This window comes from Triturus cristatus, chromosome 5_2 (assembly GCF_964204655.1).
Source record: "Triturus cristatus chromosome 5_2, aTriCri1.1, whole genome shotgun sequence".
Classification (NCBI taxonomy): domain Eukaryota; kingdom Metazoa; phylum Chordata; class Amphibia; order Caudata; family Salamandridae; genus Triturus; species Triturus cristatus.
The window spans coordinates 1092215202-1092231520 of NC_140588.1; the positions used below are offsets into that span (position 1 = coordinate 1092215202).

Below are 16319 nucleotides of genomic sequence, written 5' to 3' on the forward strand. Positions count from 1 at the left end.
CATAGTTGTGGGTGTGCTTTGTAAATAGATTTGGAATGACCGAGGTAATACCTCTATGAGTCAGTGTGGGTTGTAGAGGGTTGTTTGAAATAAAGAGCCTACTTTCTAGGATTTAATGTATTCAATGGCTGGTGGATGTTTACAAATCAATGCTCTTGAAACTTTTTAGTAAGCAATTTTCACCCTCTGTTTACTCAGCTCAAACAAAGGCATTCTGTTATTTAGTTATTCTCTTCTATATGTGTTCCACTTCCCATGTAGCAAGGATTATCGTATACAATTAACACATAACACCACGACGTGAGGATAATAAAATCTCGGTTTGTGAACAGTACATAGGATCGGATAATCCCATACTTTGTGATGTGGCAAGCATGCTAGAATCTGTGGAGCCATCTGTCTTGAGCATTATCATATCCCTGCTTTGAAAACTGTCCAGAACACTATTGAAACACACCCCCACCCCGCTTGTGGGACTGTTTCAAGTCAAGAGCATAGGTAGTCAGGATCTGATCAGATCTGTGTTCTTATGCTCAATAATGTAGTAAAGCCCAGGATCATGACCATTTTGGATTAAGATTATGACTCGGGTCCTTGGTGTCATAGGGTACAAGGAGTTGCAGGGCCTGAATGCTGAAGGGCACGGCTAGAGACTGCTCTGAAGGATTCTCAGACAGAGAGGGTCTCTTGAGTCTTTAAGTTCTAGTGATGACACTGGGTGACTTAGCAGGAGAACAGGCACTGTGGGAGTATGGAACAGAGGGAGTGTCTACTTTCCAATAGCCAGAATTCTAGATTAAGGTATTTTTCAGCATGTCAGCTTTTGTTGAGATTGGAGTCTCTCTCTGTAACCTTACAAAACCAGTACTAGGGCATAAAAGCCCTGAAAGGCATTGAAACAGTATCTCATTAGTAGGCTATGACCTCCGATTTCTTCTGCAGACAGTTGTGAAAAGGTTGTGTCAGAGTTTTGCTCTCGTTTTAGATAGATAGTATGTTGTCGCAGTCCAACGTCCTCAGGGTCGCACGATGCTGTAAGGGGTCCACCTCCCGATAGCCCCTTGGTCTGGTATGTATATGACAGACACAAAAGGGTGATCAGGCGAGGGAAGGAAAGGAAGGGGACTGCGGGGAGGGAGATCTGAAAGAGAAAGCACAAGGCAATATGGTTAGGACAACCCCTAGACTCCTGTACCCAATGTTTCCCCTATTTCCCCTGCTGTACCTGTAAAGGAAAGAAAGCACTCCTGACTGGGAGACCTGGAGAGCCGAGGAACAAAGCAGTTCGTGACCTATAGAAAGGATATGGTTTAGCCACAAGATACCCCTACTTGCTTTTCCCCTCCTTCTCCTTTACCCCCAGAACAAACGGACCTACCACAATTCCTGAACCTCGGGTATAACAGGGGGAGGGGAAGGACGTATGTCAGAAGTCCTCTCCACCCCTGTTGGAATACAAATAAACAATTGAGGTGCAGCGAAGCTTAAGCCCTGTTCGGTGCCTGCAGCTCCGTCACCAGTTTCTGTACAAACTTAGAGCGCTACTCCCATGCTCCTGGGATAGCGTGAACTAAAGAGCACCCCAGCGGGTGGGCCTACTATCGTTCCCCGGGAAGGCTTCCCTCTGACTGGAGGAAAATAGGAACGGCTCAAATCCTTAGAGTCGCTGGTATGCAATTTATCATAAACACAGTGCAAATGTCTCACCGCTCGGGCGATCCTGCAATGCCTTGGAAAGGCGTCCAACGGAACCGCAGCGGTTCTGTTTCACCCTCGGACTTTTAGCACGGACTGGGGAAAACCACACACACACTAGTGCGCGACAAAGGCAGCGGGAAGTCAAGGCTGGTGCGAAGCACCCCTACCAGAACGCCACTATCGTCCGCACTCGATCTCGTCCGTACTCGAACCTGGAAATCCAAAAATAACCGGCACCCGCTTGACGCCGGAAGTTCCTTTTCATCGTCTTCGCGCCGTGCGCGATGACGTCGGAGCGTCATCTCGCAAAGCGCGCTGGGATCTGTAGTTCCTTACGCCCGTCTCCTACGGGCATGTCGCCCCCGGGCTGTCAGTGCTCTACGGTGAGCTACAACAGTACATCCCTCCCCCGAAGAGCACTGACATAAGCACGCTTTCGTGGGATGTTTCTTGTGGAACAGGGCAACGAGTTTAGGAGCGTGGACCTGGGAGGCAGGTTCCCAAGAATTTTCCTCCTCCCCGTATCCCTCCCACGCAAGGAGATACCACAACCTGTTGCGGTAAATCTTGGAGTCCAGCACACCCCTCACCTCGTACTCTGCCTCGCTATGTACCACCACCGGTGCAGGCTGTCGATTGGGCCCTACCCGTGCGGGCTTCACTAGGGAGACATGAAATGCAGGATGGATGCGTAATGTTGAAGGCAGGGATAGCTTCACTACCACAGGGTTTACCAATTTAAGCACCCGATATGGACCGATGAATTTGGGATTAAAAACGCTGAAGCGTTTAAAACGTATGTGTCTTGTGGACAACCACACGTAGTCACCTACTTTATAGACAGGCCCTGACCTTCTGTGCTTGTCCGCGGATGCCTTGTAGGTGCGCTTCGCAGCCCTTAGATTGCTCTTTGCTACGAGTAAGTTTGCCTGTATGCGTTCTATCCTACTCTGCGCCTCGGGGATCTTGGTAACCTGCGCTGGATTCAGGAAAGGGGAAAACCAAGGATGGAACCCATAAGAGCAATAAAAAGGTGTAAGTTTGGTGGACGTGTGCGTAGCGCTGTTATATGCTACCTCCGCCAACCATAGGAAATCCACCCACTCGTTATCAGAAGCGTTGGAGTAACACCTAAGGTATTGCTTAAGGGTTTGGTTAACCCGTTCTGTCTGCCCATCCGTCTGCGGGTGGAAGCTGGTGGATATGTTGGATTCGATTCCCAAGGCTGAACACCAGGCCTTCCAGAAATGGGCAGTGAACTGGCCGCCTCTATCGGAAATAATCTTTCTAGGCAATCCATGTAAGCGTACCACGTTCTCCAAGAGCAAGTGCGCCAACTGGCCTGACGAGGGCAGAGCTTTACAGGCGACGAAGTGCGCCATCTTCGTCAAATAATCCACCACCACCGTGATCACTGTGCATCCCTTATCACGCGGCATGCCCACAATAAAGTCTACCGAGATGTTCTCCCAAGGGAGGTCGGGTGTGGGAAGAGGTTGCAATAAACCTGCTTGTTTGGTATGGGAAGCCTTCATTTGATTGCAAACCCCGCATTCCTGGACCCATGTGATCACATCCTTCCGAACCGACGGCCACCAGAACTGTCTCAGGATTCTGTCAAGAGTTTTTTCCCTGCCGTTGTGACCTGCACAGGGCAGTTGATGGCACCATTTGAACGCTTGTAGCCTTAATGATCTGATGGGCAGGAGCAGTTGTTTTCCTCGTATCGGTAGCCCCTGTACTAGTTTCCAATCAGGATTGTCTTTCAGCCAGTTCTTCCACTTTGGTGTCCGCACGTTCTGTGACACGCTCCTTAAGAATGGATCCGTGCAAGTCGCCCCAATTACTTGTTCTGGGCTGATTATGGCTCCTGTAGTATCAGCTGAGGTGATGTCTTGGGATGCTTGCCGGGATAACGCGTCTGCTTTCTTGTTATCCTTTCCGGGTCTGTAAGTGACAAGAAAGTTGTACCCTGCGAAAAAGAGTGTCCACCTCATTTGACGGGGTGTGAGGTGTCTGGCTGCAGTCATAAACTGTAAATTTCTATGGTCCGTGTAGACCGTAACTACATGTCTGGCGCCCATCAAGTGATGCCTCCATTCACTGAAGGCATTCTTGATGGCTAGCAGCTCCTTTTCTGCAATATTGTAGTTGCATTCAGCGGGGTTCAGTTTCCTGGACATGTAGGCCACCGGATGTAAACGTCCTGTCTCGCAATGTCTTTGTGACAAGACTGCTCCCACCGCTGTGTCGGAAGCGTCCGCCTCCACAATGAAGGGGTATTCCGGGTGAGCATGGGCCAACACCGGGGCTGTCGAAAAGGCTTCCTTTAGCTCTTCGAATCCTTTTTGGGCTTTTTCAGTCCACTGGAACGTCGACTGTTTACGCAGCAGTTGCGTGAGAGGGCTTGCCACTTCCGAAAAGCGGTCGATAAAACGACGATAAAAATTTGCAAACCCCAGGAAACACTGCACATCCCTAAGGTTACGTGGGGTTGGCCATTCCTTTACGGCCAATACTTTTCTTTCCGACATTTCCTGACCCCAAGGGGTGAGGTTTACTCCTAGGAATTCTACCGATGTTACCCCGAATTCACATTTACTGATTTTGCAGAATAAGTGATGTCGTCGCAGGGTTTGCAGAATGGTCTTAACGTGTTGTGGATGGTCTTTGGTGTCCGTAGAGTAGATCAGGATGTCGTCTATATATACGACGACGAAGCGGTCAAGGTGTTCACGAAGGACATCATTTAAGAAGAACTGAAACGCCGCTGGGGCGTTACACAGCCCAAACGGCATAACCAAATATTCATAGAGACCGAAGCGCGTTGTAAACGCGGTCTTCCACTCGTCTCCTCTCCTCATACGGACCAGATGGTATGCCCCCTTTAGGTCAAGACGTGTGTATATCACTGCCTCTTTGACCTGCTCCAGCAAGACATTGATTAATGGAAGGGGATACCGGTTCTTCACCGTAACGGCGTTCAAGGCCCTGAAATCCACACACGCGCGCAGCTCGCCGTTCGCCTTAGGGATAAAAAAGAGAGGCGATGCAGCGGGAGACTTCGACACTCGTATAAAGCCCAAGCTCAAGTATTTATCCAAATACTCCCTGAGGTGTTTATTTTCGGGCTCCGTTAGGGCATATACGCGTCCAGCTGGAATGACCGCTCCGGGGATCAGGTCGATTTGACAATCGTACGACCGATGCGGTGGTAAGACTTCTGCCATGTCCTCATTAAAGACGTCCTCGTATTCCTTGTATGCGTCTGGTAAGTTGACTGCGTGTTCTACGGCAGTCGCTACTTGATAGCAGATAGCCAACGATGAGGCTGGGTTCTTGGGTGAGCCGTTGCAATTAACCAAGCAGTAGCCTGAGGTATATAATATGGTCTTCTCCTGCCAATTGATGAGAGGGTTGTGGAGACGTAGCCACGGCAACCCCAGGATTAATCCATAATGGGGTGCCGGTATGACATTGAAGGAAAGAAGTTCCTGATGCTCAGTCCCCTGTCTCATCGTTAAGGGCTCGGTATGATATCTCACCGGACCGGACTCCAACATCTTCCCATCTACGGCGAACACCATCTCAGGCTTGTCTTTCTCTTGCAAGGTGATCCCTAGCCTTACCACCTGGGCTTGATCCATAAAACACCCCGTGGCCCCCGAATCCACCAATGCACTAACCGGAATCCACTCCTCGTCCACCAGGATGTGTACTTCGACATAGAAGTGGTTTTTGTTGTGTAGGTGTAGGTCCTCCAAAGAAGGGATGTACATTGCGCTCAAAGGACTCCCTTCCTCCTCCTTTAAGCAGAGTCGTTTCCCGCAGTGGAGCCGTTTGTGCGGGTTACCGCGGCCTTTTGTTCTGGACGGGGGACCTTCGGCCTTAGGCTGCATTCTCGTATGAAATGACCCTTTCGACCACAGTACAGGCACAGCCCTCGCTTTCTCCGGTAGTCTCTTTCTTCCGCCGATAGCGGGGAACGAACAGCGCCTATTTCCATGGGCTCTGTCTTGTTCTGTACCCCGGTGTTCGTAGATCGAGAGTAGTCCACGCTTGGCACGGGTTTCTCCCTCTTTCGGTGCTCCCCTTTACGTTCGCTCATGCGATGGTCCAGCCTTAGGACCAAACTAATGAGAGCTTCACAGGAGGAGGGTTGAGGGTCGATCTGAGCCAACACATCTTTCATGTCTTCACTCAGACCCTGGTGGAAGATTGCCGCATGTTTCCCTTCAGGCCACTCGGTTTCCGTAATCAGTCTCCTAAAATCGTTGAGATAGGAGATGACGTCCCGATTGCCCTGACGCAACTCCAGGAGATCTCTGTCGGCCGAGAGCGTGGCCGCTCGTCGATTAAAGGTCTTCTCAAATTCTATCAAAAAGGCGTTCCAATCATACAAGATATGATCGTCTCTTCTCACCAATGGAACGGCCCATTGTGCAGCGTCCCCGGATAAATAGGAGAGCAAGAAGGCGACTTTCGAATGGTTGGTGTTAAATGCCCTGGCCTTACAGGTGAAATGTAGCATTACCTGTGTGAGAAAGACCTGTAATTTCCCGCTATCCCCGCTATATCTTTCGGGGGTGGCTAACGGAACAGGCGTGGGGATTTCTACCACCACAGGAGCAGCTGGGATAGCGCGGGGGGTGCCAGCGTCAAAGGGGTTACGCTCCAAGCGGTCTACCTGCGCCTGTAGTGTGGCAGTTTCTGTTCTAGAGGTGACTACCTCGGCCTGTAACAGGGCCAAAGCAGCCAACACGTCCTCTAAGGTGGCCATCCCACCGTGCGACTGGGAGGACTGCTATTCGTGGGCCGGTTATTTTGTCGCAGTCCAACGTCCTCAGGGTCGCACGATGCTGTAAGGGGTCCACCTCCCGATAGCCCCTTGGTCTGGTATGTGACACAAAAGGGTGATCAGGCGAGGGAAGGAAAGGAAGGGGACTGCGGGGAGGGAGATCTGAAAGAGAAAGCACAAGGCAATATGGTTAGGACAACCCCTAGACTCCTGTACCCAATGTTTCCCCTATTTCCCCTGCTGTACCTGTAAAGGAAAGAAAGCACTCCTGACTGGGAGACCTGGAGAGCCGAGGAACAAAGCAGTTCGTGACCTATAGAAAGGATATGGTTTAGCCACAAGATACCCCTACTTGCTTTTCCCCTCCTTCTCCTTTACCCCCAGAACAAACGGACCTACCACAATTCCTGATCCTCGGGTATAACAGGGGGAGGGGAAGGACGTATGTCAGAAGTCCTCTCCGCCCCTGTTGGAATACAAATAAACAATTGAGGTGCAGCGAAGCTTAAGCCCTGTTCAGTGCCTGCAGCTCCGTCACCAGTTTCTGTACAAACTTAGAGCGCTACTCCCATGCTCCTGGGATAGCGTGAACTAAAGAGCACCCCAGCGGGTGGGCCTACTATCGTTCCCCGGGAAGGCTTCCCTCTGACTGGAGGAAAATAGGAACGGCTCAAATCCTTAGTCGCTGGTATGCAATTTATCATAAACACAGTGCAAATGTCTCACCGCTCGGGCGATCCCGCAATGCCTTGGAAAGGCGTCCAACGGAACCGCAGCGGTTCTGTTTCACCCTCGGACTTTTAGCACGGACTGGGGAAAACCACACACACACACTAGTGCGCGACAAAGGCAGCGGGAAGTCAAGGCTGGTGCGAAGCACCCCTACCAGAACGCCACTATCGTCCGCACTCGATCTCGTCCGTACTCGAACCTGGAAATCCAAAAATAACCGGCACCCGCTTGATGCCGGAAGTTCCTTTTCATCGTCTTCGCGCCGTGCGCGATGACGTCGGAGCGTCATCTCGCAAAGCGCGCTGGGATCTGTAGTTCCTTACGCCCGTCTCCTACGGGCATGTCGCCCCCGGGCTGTCAGTGCTCTACGGTGAGCTACAACAGTATGTTATTTATTTCTGAAATCCATCCCAAAAGTAAGTGTGTTTGTGTTTTTGTTTGTTTGTTCTTCCAAAATGTGTATCTTCACAGCCTGTGGAGCTTGTGGCAAAAATTCAGATAATCTTCACCCAGATCACAGATCTAAAGACTACAGAAAATGTGTAGCCAAAACTCTCACTGATCGTAGGTAAGGCTACTGAAGTGGCTATGAAAATCTTAAGAAGCTGAAACCCCCTGATCTAGGAATGAGTCCGTCCAGATTGCTCCTCCTCCTGCGCATGGGAAAAAAGCCCATAAGTGCCAGATGGACACTACCAAATAAAGAAGTCCTCTTCTGCGGCCGAATTGGCCTCCACATCCTATAAATTTCAGATTTTTTTTTTAAAAAGGCCCACATGAAATCTAGTAGGTCTGTGCCTTCTATGCCGGTGCGCAAAGTTAGGAAGAGAAGACTTCAGATGCCTCATTGCCACCACCAGCTTCACCTCAACCTAAGATGATGAAATTGTCGCTGTTTACTCTGGGGAAGACCGCACCATCAACCGAAGTTTCACCATCAACAATGCTGAAGCCTACAAAACTTCTGGCTACTCCGTTGGCACTCTATTGTCTAGAAAAACAAACAAATGTCGACAACTATCTTGCTGACCATCCCTTCGATGGTGATCCTGTCAGCGATCAGTCTATTACGATTATCACTATAAGCCTTAACAAAGAGTCATCTTCTGTGGACCAGCTGACCAAACAAAGTCCACAAGATGTCTAGCAGGGATGTGTCTCCTTCACCCAAGGTCAAAGTTGTAAAAGAAGACTTGTAAATGCCTCCGTGCTGCCATCAGCTTTGGCTCAACCTAAAAAGGTCAAGTCGTCATTGTCTTCTCCGTTGACAGCCACTGCAGTGTTGGAGTTTGACACTGCTGCCTACCCCAATCGAAGAAGAAGAAACAACTGACGACATATGCTGCTGACCGTCCCTTCGCTGACTGTCCCATCGTTGAAGAGCCCGTTGATTATCGTCCTGCCGAAAGTAGTCCCATCCACAATAGTCCCAATGGCAATGGATATATAAAAACACGAGAGCGACCCCTCTATTCCAAGAGTCCGGGTACCATAAACTGGAAGGCTAGTATTCGATCTTTCAGCTCACATACCCAGAAGCACTCCAGGTTACCACTCTACCAGTCCTGAAAGGGAAAACCAAAACCAGTTTATGTAATCCAAATTTATTCTCGTATTATAAAAAAAGAATTTGCTCATACATATGTATACAAAATTACAAAAAGACAGTTCAAAACAGAATAAATAATTATTTCACACAATATTAAAGAGAGAGACACAATATGAGACATAAATTTGTCATTTCATCACAGTTAGTTTAAAGGAATCAATCACAGTATTGTCATGATATAATCGTTTTACATGCAACACCTCATTCCTCAAATTTAACCGTAAAAACTACAAGCGTCAATGCGTTTCGGTGGTAAAACCGGATGAAGCCACCTTCCTCAGAACAATAATATATCTATCCCTCTTAACAAATGGCCTAGGAGATTCACCTGTATAAAAACATAGAGTAAATATCAGCTAAAACCCCCTTTAGTTACAATCTCTACATTGTTAAAGTTACAGCATAAGCCTCCTACAGATACAATACTAAACCATTTTATAACATAATCATACATTTAAAATGTTTAATTAAAACAATTTAAAAAAAAAAATTCTCTCAACTGGTGCCCCCCAATTTGTATACATTTGCATACACGTATGCCCCACGTTATCCCATCAGGACTGGAAAGTGAACCCACATTAATTTTTTCGCCCACACATCATTCATGTGTTCCAAGGATCTGTCTGCACTCACCTAAGCTATGAAGGTTTGACGAATACACAGGCTGTTCTCAGCTTTTTTGAAGGGCTCAGCGAACGTTCCTAGTTAAAAACTAGCAACATTAATGACAGATTAAATCTCCCCGTGCCTAACTTGTAGGGCTGCCATAAAATACTATAGTGCAATTAACCTACCTCTCTTGTGATCCCACAAGAGGAAAGTCACTTCCTACCCCACCTAAAAAGGTGTGGAAAATAATCTTAATCAGTATCCCCCGATCAGTCGGAGTCTTCAACTGCCAGTCCTATGAAAACATTTTTTATATAGTTTGAAGGAAAATCACTTAATGGTCCTCCCAAAGGGGAACAGAATTATGCAGAGTTTCTCTACACCCAAAGTATGAGAATGGCTCCAATTTATTATACCCACCTCGTCAGTGTAATAATAATGTAGGGGTTTCTTTAGAGAAATCCCTCTGTATCATAGCCACGTAATATTAAAACGTGGTAAAGGCTTATTGCCAAATCTTTGCCTCACCCGTATGGCCTGAAAAGAGAACCTCAATGTCAAGTCTAAAGTGCATGATCAAATCGCTATGGTTTCTCACAGCAAAGGCTAAATAGCAATTTACAAAATCTCTCAACCCTAGCACAGCATATTTTATATTCAGTATTGCACTGAAACAGGCTGCATTCCTGGCAGATGGGTTACCCAGCCAAAGACTCAGGGCGTCGCCATTCATAGCCACTCAACAGCAGCTGCCTGCTGCTTTTGTTCCCCAAAAACTGGCCTGGCTAGAAGTGGACAAGCAGTGAGCTCAAATATCCGGCTTCTGCGACGACCAGATTCAAGTGACCGCAACAATGGGAGAGACTCTCCTGCGGTGGCTGTGCGCAAATAACACAGGAATGTGACTTTTGATTCTTCCACCCCAAGCAAACTTTGTCTTAACCTTGGAAGCCTCAGTGGAAGAAAGGAGAGCCCACCTTCAAGAATTGTTGGCCAAATGCCGATGGTCCACACAGGAAACTAAAATGCTCATCACTGTGTTAGAACTGAGGTGAGCCCTTTAGTCATTCCTATTGTGAATGCCATTCCTCAATGTTGATCAGAACAGACCGCACAGCATCGTTCTTCTGCGTCAACCAACATGTAGACACAAGATCTCAGGTACTCTCCATGGAATCTCTAAAGGCGGAACATCTACCCGAATCAGACATTGATCATGCAGACTTTCTCAGAGTTGCCACGAGTGGAAGCTCAGCTATGTTAGGCTGAGGAGAGTGTTCCATGTATGGCACAAGCTTAAATTAGGCCTGTTCGCAGCAAGCGCAAACAAGATATGCCAGTTCTATGCACGCAGGTATCCACCCACTGGGTTGTGGGGTCAGAGACGTATGCCATCTTTGTCCTGCTCCATCAATCACACATATCATTGCTGAACTGAAACTCAAACCATACCGGATGATCTGAATCACTCCAAAATTCCCAGACAGATCTCCTAAACAACAGCAGTAACACCTATCCAGTCGGGGTCGCCACCAACTCCACCCCGTGGGAACAGCAGGCAGGCTCTTCGCCACAGTCTGCGATCGCCACTGTTGTCAGCTTGGCGCTTGAATTTCGGACCTATACATCAAAATAGATGACATTCTGTCTTTAGTGTTCATCCAGCTGCCTACGCCCATTTCCAAAACAAAGTCATCAGATGTTTTCCCTACCTGGATCTGGCACGTGCAGAGAGTCTGAAAAGCAGGCGTTTACAATTTTAAAGAAAACCTACTTGCATATCTCGAACGACAGTGTGACACTGAACAAATCCGTGGTTTATACCGGAGCTTCCAGCCAATTTGCACCTTAATAGACCATTGGTCATTAAGTCTTTTTTCCCAGACACCTATGCATGCATCAGAAAGGGCCTCTCTGGATATGTTCAGGTGTCTGAAGGTCTGTCTGAACAGAACAAAAGGATGCAGAAAGTCTGATTAGTTTCTGGTATTATTCACGTACCCAAGGAAAGCAAGGACCCTCAAGGTTGGTAGGAGCAGCACTTGCCTTCTCTCATGAAAGCAGGACCTCCTCGGGTAAACTCGGCTGCAGCACATTGCATTGGGCAGACGGCTGGGCCAGTGTCCCTCTAAGCCGGGGGTCCATTCCTGGAATCAGCCGAGCAGCTACCTGGAAGGATAGGCATACCTTTACTCAGCACTACTGTCTGGATGCCGTTCCAGGCAGAGATATGGCAGTGGGACGATCAGTACGGCATCATCTTTTCTGATAAGGATGAGCCATTCTATGAACCCACCAGCTGCAGTGTTTTGATTGTAATGTATGATCGTGCTTGATATTACAATTCCAGCATGTGAATCTATGAAAGATCCAATCACAGAGAAAGAAAAAGTTATTTACCTAGAACTCCAGTTCTCCAGTGTTGCTCTCTTTTATGAGTTCACATGTGTTCCCTCGTCCTCCCCGGATGGCGGCTCATCGTTCAGTATTCTGTGGTTTTGACACTTGCTCGTGAAGTCTGAGGTGATCTAGCCTTAGCGAGTGTGTATGGTCAAGACTAGTTTTACTGCATTTCAGGTTTTTACAATAACAATAGTTTTCTGTTATTACCATAGCACGTTAAGTATGTGAATCTATGAAAATACCAACATAGGAGAACGGTAGTTTTAGTTAAGGAACTTTTCTCTTCTGCCACAGGAGTGATGTTCAGAGTCAGCAGGTGGCAGGGGTGGCATGGCTAGAGCAAAAGCATAAGCAGAGAGCCAGGGGCCATGGGTTCTGGGGCAGTGTAAGTATTCAGAGGTGGCAGGGTTTGGGTGGCTAGTGCATAAGCAGAGCCTGGGGTCCAGGGTTCTGGGGCAGTGGAAGTAGTCGGGTGGCAGGGGTGGCATGACAAGCTAGAGCATAAGCAGAGCCTAGGGTCAAGAGGCCTAGACAGTGGAGCAGTCAGAGATAGCAGAGGTTGCACACTTAGAGCTAGGGCATAAGCGGAGCCTGGGGTCAAGGGTTCTGGGACAGTCAGCAGGTGGGAGGGGTGGTGTGGAAGTAGTCTGAGGTGACCGGGATGGCATGGCTAAAGCTTGGGCTTAAGAAGAGCATAGGGTCAAGGGTTCTGGGGCATTGGAAGTAGTCAGGTGGCATGGCTAAAGCTTTGGCATAAGCAGAGCTGCCTGAGGTCAGGGGTTCTGGGGCAGTGGAAGTAGTCAAGGGGCAGGATTGGCATGGCTAGAGCTAAGGCAGAAGCAGAGCCTGAGGTCAAGGGTTCCAGGGTAGTGGAAGTAGTAACAGGTGGCAGGGGTGGCGTGGCTAGAGCTATGGTATAAGCAGAGCCTAGGGTCAAGAGGTCTGGGCAGTAGAAGTAGTCAGGGGAGACAGGGAAGGCATAGCTAAGGCATAAGGTCAAGGGTTCTGGGGCATTGGAAGTAGTCAGGGGGCAGGAGTGGCATGGCTAGAGCTAAGGCATAAGCAGAGCCGGGGGTCAAGGGCTCTAGGGCAGTAGGTGTAGTCGGAGACAGAAGGTGACATGGAATGATATAAGTTAGAGCCAGGCACTGCTGCAGCCTAAGCTTGTGACGATGACGCTGTGTGGCATAGCTAGAGACCGAGCTATCTATAATTCTTATATTGAGATGAAGAGGAGGTTCTTTGAGCTCCCAACTGTGGGTTGATCTCAGTCTCCGAACGGAGTTTGGGATGCTGCTGTGAAGGCTGCATAAGGTGGGGCTCTATCTGGTACTTCCAGTGAGGATCTGAAGTCTGCTTGGGATCAGCCACTTTGGGGAAGGGTTTGCCAAGATTTTGGAGGAAGCTTTCACCGGGCTCTGGAGAGGACCCAGATAATGTTAAGTGACCACTGAAAGCTGCCTAAGATGAGGCTTTGGAGGGGCTTACATGAACTTCTTCAGGTGGCTTAGATGAGCTTTTTTAGGATGCCGATGTTTGTGCTCTGTAGTGTCCCTAGGGCAGTTCTTGGGTCGAGGCGACGGAGAGTGCTGATTATGGATGATTAGCAAGCCACTATGGAAGCTGTGCGGAGCTCTGCAGAGAGTGGTGCATTGTGTATATGATGCTGTTTGGGGGATGCTCAGAATGGTACTTACTGCTGCGAGCAGTACTTAGCATTTGACTTTGGTGCTCTGGAGCCTCCATAGGATGTGGCTGTTAGCGTTTCATAGAATGAGAGAGGTAGATGGTGCTCTGATGGGGCTCTAGCGTATTGTTCGTATGCTGCTCTGGAGGGTGCTTATGTTCTCAGGACGAGGCTCTGTTGAGTGCTTACCTTCACCTGTGCGGTGGGGCTGGTGTTTTCATTGTGCTCTGGATGGCTCTGAGAATGTGACCCTGGACGAAGCATTGATAGTGCTTCGGAAGTAGCTCTTTATGGAACTCGTATTGTGGGTCAGGAATGAGGGTTTGATTGATGCTTGGGAGATGGCCCCGGATAAGTCTTTGGGTGGGGCTCAGGAGGGGATCCCTTATCTTAGGATGTGACGCTGGCAGGGGCTCCTTGTGATGCTCTAAGACGCAGCTTTAGAGGGGGCTTCTGTTCTTAGTTGAAATGTGATTTGGGGCTCCTGGTGCTGCTTCATTACGTGGTATCGGGGGGAGGCGGGGGATCCTGATCTTGTTTAGGATGTAGCTCTGGAGGGGGCTCCAGGCAGTGCTGTACGATGTGGCTGTGGAGAGAGCTTCTGATCTTGGTTAGGATGTAGCTCTGGAGGGGGCTCCTGATCTTAGTTAGTGTTTGTGGCGGGAGCTCCTGATCTTGTTTTGCACAGGGCTCCGAAGGGTGCTCCTGATCTTGATTACTATGTGGCTCTGGCGGAGGCTCCTGATCTTGGTTAGGACGTCCTGGTGGAGGCGCCTGATCTTGATTAGAATGTGGCTCTGGAGGAAGCTCCTGCTCATGGTTAGGATGTGGCTCTCGAGGTGGATCCTGGCAGTGGTGTAGGATGTGGCTCTGGAGGGAGGCTCCCAATCATGGTTTGGATGTGGCTGTGGAGGTAGCTCTTGATATTCGTAAGGATGTGGCTTTGGAGGAACTCCCGATCTTGGTTGGGATGTGGCTCTGGAGGGAGCTCCTGATCATGGTTAGGATGTGCTGATGCGGGCTCCTGAGCTTGGTTTGGATGTGGCTCTGGAGGGAGCTCCTGATCTTGGTTAGAATGTGGCTCTGGAGGGAGCTCCTGATCATGGTTAGGATGTGCTGGTGCGGGCTCCTGATCTTGGTTTGGATGTAACTCTGGAGGGAGCTCCTGATCTTGGTTAGGATGTGGCTCTGGAGAGAGCTCCTGATCATGGTTAGGATGGGCTGGTGCGGGCTCCTGATCTTGGTTTGGATGTGACTCTGGAGGGAGCTCCTGATCTTGGTTAGGATGTGGCTCTGGAGGGAGCTCCTGATCATGGTTAGGATGTGCTGGCGCGGGCTCCTGATCTTGGTTTTGATGTGACTCTGGAGGGAGCTCCTGATCTTGGTTAGGATGTGGCTCTGGAGGGAGCTCCTGATATTGGATAAGATGAGGCTCTGGATGGAGCTCCTGATCTTGGCTAGGATGTGGCTCTGGAGGGAGCTCCTGATCATGGTTAGGATGTGCTGGTGCGGGCTCCTGATCTTGGTTTGGATGTGACTCTCGAGGTGGATCCTGGCAGTGGTGTAGGATGTGGCTCTGGAGGGAGGCTCCCAATCATGGTTTGGATGTGGCTGTGGAGGTAGCTCTTGATATTCGTAAGGATGTGGCTTTGGAGGAACTCCCGATCTTGGTTGGGATGTGGCTCTGGAGGGAGCTCCTGATCATGGTTAGGATGTGCTGATGCGGGCTCCTGAGCTTGGTTTGGATGTGGCTCTGGAGGGAGCTCCTGATCTTGGTTAGAATGTGGCTCTGGAGGGAGCTCCTGATCATGGTTAGGATGTGCTGGTGCGGGCTCCTGATCTTGGTTTGGATGTAACTCTGGAGGGAGCTCCTGATCTTGGTTAGGATGTGGCTCTGGAGAGAGCTCCTGATCATGGTTAGGATGGGCTGGTGCGGGCTCCTGATCTTGGTTTGGATGTGACTCTGGAGGGAGCTCCTGATCTTGGTTAGGATGTGGCTCTGGAGGGAGCTCCTGATCATGGTTAGGATGTGCTGGCGCGGGCTCCTGATCTTGGTTTTGATGTGACTCTGGAGGGAGCTCCTGATCTTGGTTAGGATGTGGCTCTGGAGGGAGCTCCTGATATTGGATAAGATGAGGCTCTGGATGGAGCTCCTGATCTTGGTTAGGATGTGGCTCTGGAGGGAGCTCCTGATCATGGTTAGGATGTGCTGGTGCGTCTCCTGATCTTGGTTTGGATGTAACTCTGGAGGGAGCTCCTGATCTTGGTTAGGATATGGCTCTGGAGAGAGCTCCTGATCATGGTTAGGATGTGCTGTTGCGGGCTCCTGATCTTGGTTTTGATGAGGCTCTGGATGGAGCTCCTGATCTTGGTTAGGATGTGGCTCTGGAGGGAGCTCCTGATATTGGATAGGATGAAAATCTGGAGGGAGCTCCTGATCTTGGATTGGATTTGGCTCTTTAGGTAACTCCTGATCTTGATTAGAATGTGTCTCTGGAGAAAGCTCTTGATCCTAATTAGGATGTGCAGTGGAAGCTCCTGATTTTGATTAGGATGGGGCCCTGGAGGGGACTCCTGATCTTAGTTAGTATGTGTCTGTGGAGAGAGCTGCTGATCTTGGTTAAGGTGTGGCTCTGGAAGAGGCTCCTGATTTTAGGTAGGATGTGCTGGTGGAGGCTCCTGATCTTGGTTTGTACAGGGCTCCGAAGGGAGCTCCTGATATTGATTACTATGTGGCTCTGGAGGGAGCTCCTAATCTTTTTTTGGCTGTGGCTCTGAAGGGC

The 16319-nt window shown here is 49.4% G+C and overlaps 1 protein-coding gene across 1 annotated transcript in view; it reads left to right on the forward strand.

Moving 5' to 3' along the window:
• The window catches only part of TAF1 (TATA-box binding protein associated factor 1), a 303188-nt gene that overhangs the window by 257143 nt on the left and 29726 nt on the right, over window positions 1-16319 (forward strand). The window lies entirely within an intron of this gene.